The sequence below is a fragment of the Anolis sagrei genome, chromosome 1, assembly GCF_037176765.1.
Source record: "Anolis sagrei isolate rAnoSag1 chromosome 1, rAnoSag1.mat, whole genome shotgun sequence".
Taxonomy (NCBI): Eukaryota; Metazoa; Chordata; class Lepidosauria; order Squamata; family Dactyloidae; genus Anolis; species Anolis sagrei.
Genome location: NC_090021.1, coordinates 78354845 through 78357547, shown reverse-complemented (window position 1 = coordinate 78357547; position 2703 = coordinate 78354845). Strand labels below are relative to the sequence as shown.

General features: G+C 36.4%; 1 pseudogene; it reads left to right on the top strand.

Moving 5' to 3' along the window:
• Positions 1 to 1864: 1864 nt before the first annotated feature.
• On the top strand, positions 1865 to 2086 carry LOC132762069 (transmembrane protein 258 pseudogene; annotated as a pseudogene).
• Positions 2087 to 2703: the final 617 nt, after the last annotated feature.

Below are 2703 nucleotides of genomic sequence, written 5' to 3'. Positions count from 1 at the left end.
ACACAAAGGGGCTAAGAGGGGAATTAGCCTGTTGGATTACTTCTTTATTTCTTTAAAAAAAATCTAACATTTTTTGAATTTGAATCCACAGAGTGAAGGTCCCACTGAGTTAGTAGCCATGGGCTATATGATTAGAGGACTGCATTCTTCAGTCTTAACGTATAAACCACTGCAGTCTAAAACTGATATTGACTACAAGGAAGTCTAGCAGAACTTCCAGATATCCAGTACTGTTAGCCTGGCCATAACATTTTGAAGAACTCTGAAAACACAGACTACAGTAGAAATGCTCCACCTGGCTGTCAAGTACCCAGTTGCTTCTTTATTACCAGCACAATTCCTTCCCAGTGTTGCAGAAAGGCTGGAACTGAAGAGCAGAACATGGTCTTGGAGATCTCCTCTTGTATCTCAAAGCTGTTGGCAGATAATAAAGCGTATTTAAGTAGCAATAAAGGAAAACTACAGAGCAGTACATGATATAGTTTGTTTTCTATTGTGTGCCTTCAAGCCATTTCTCACTTTTTACAAACCAAAAGTAATCCTATCATGAGGTTTTCTTGGCAGAATTAGTCCAAAGGGACTTCACCTTTGGTTTCCTCTGAGGCAGAGAAAGTGTAATTTGCCTATGGTCACCCTGTGAGTTTCTATGAATAGGTGGGGATTTGAATCCTGGTCTCCCAATGTCTATGTCCATCACTCAGAACATACACATAGTTTAGTATGTAGTAGTACCAATTACAAATTCATAAATAATGATAAATACATAATATGAAAACCTAAATTACTGGAAGGCAAATGAAATAATTTTTACAATCCCAGGAAATCATAAAATACTACTGTGGATGGAATTCCTGTGACATCTTGTGCATGCATAGGTTCCCCTTAAAGTTGGGTAATTCCCATTTCAAACCTAAAAATAGTTTCTTTCTGGGATTTTTAAAGAAAAATACCAGAAATTCATAGAAAAATGAGTAAAAAATAAAATCTTAGATGAGAATCACTTTAGAAACATATGGTGTATTAGACACATAATATAATTGAATTAAACAATTAGAAGCATAACATGCAAGAATGATACAGTTATGAGAAAAATAGAATGCAATTATAAAATTCTGTTTCTGCTGTAATTATCATGTTTGCTAAATTAAAATTACAATTCAGTGAGATAATATTTGCAAAGTGAATGGCCTCTTTAAATATTTTTATTGTTACAAGTGGAGTTACAGTCTTGAACTGTGATTAATTTCTTTGGTTTTGCCACTTTACTGAAAGAATAATAGAAACAAAACAAACAACAACTTAAGATAAATATCAAAATAAAGAAATAAAAATACATTCTTAAAACAGAGGAAGTTATTTTGTTTCTACAGAGTCAAGCATTTGTAAAGCATAAAAAAAATACTGAGAAAAGGATGCCAAAAGCTGGAATTATGGTACATTGATCACATAATGAACATTTTTTTTACAAAAGTCTTTTAGGTTTTAGAAATTAATTTGAAGGAGCAGACTTAAAATTAACCATCTCATTTCAAACATTTCATTCATCATTCTGAGCCCCCCCCCCCTAATCATTTCATTCCTCCCTCCCCAATTTCCACTTCTTCCAACTTTTCTATCAAAAATCTAGCTAGAGATGTTAGGAGAAGATTAGACATGAGGGATGGGAGTTAAAGTAAGGAGAGTGAAAAGTATGGGTGTTGCAATTAGGAATATTACTGCAAGCTGTCAGTTTGAGTTAGTTAGGATCAGTCAAGTTTTAGATGTTTTAAAGGAAGATAGTGTCCTTCCATCAGCAGGGAGGGAAATGGGACAGCAGCGCTCCAGTTGACAGGGCTGAAGTTGAGGGAAGCAGCCGTGGAGGAAAATGGAGCTTGTGACAATGAGTAGGTACACCAGTCCAGTGAACCAAGCTGTCTTTCTACATCTCATTATGGTGCTCTTGGCCATTGGCATGTTCTACACTGTCTGGTTCTTCATTTATGAAGTGAACTTTATTAAGTATACTCAGGATAATTACAAGCAACGACTCATCTGTCTGGTGGCTTCACTCTTTATGGGCTTTGGCATACTCTTCTTACTGCTTTGAGTTGGAATCTACATGTGACAATAAACCAAGACTTGCTGAAGATGTTTTAAATACTGTATGACCTTCTCATCGGTGTAATAGCAAATCCCATTGAAATCAGAGACTTCTGGCCCAAGAATACAATGGAGTCATGCTGGAGGTCCTAAAAATGCTTAGGCAGAATATATTTTGCCAGATGTGGATGAATGAAATTGGGGGGGGGGGGGGGGGGGTCACATTATATGTGATTGTAACCCCCCAACCCGTTTTTACCCCAAATGTAAATGGACAAAGGTTTAATGAAGCTATACATATTAACTGTGCTCCCTTGCTGGATAGAACAAAAACTAGTTACTGCTTGCTACTAAATGGAGAAAATATTACCACTTCTTTTTTTACTAGCTATGCAGGATCTTCGGCTTTGCCTTTTTTCTTCTTCTAGTGTTGTTTGTGTACATTTTCTAAAGCTTAGTGACAGGGAATGTTAGTAGGGCAATCTTTTGCTGAGCACTGCTGGTTATTTCCCAAATGGAAGTTCAGAAAGTCCATAAACTGAAGAAAGTGGCAGTTCATTGCCTTCTCTCTCTTCTCTGGTATTAACAACTGTCTCTGGATTGATAGATAAAGGTGTAGTCAGT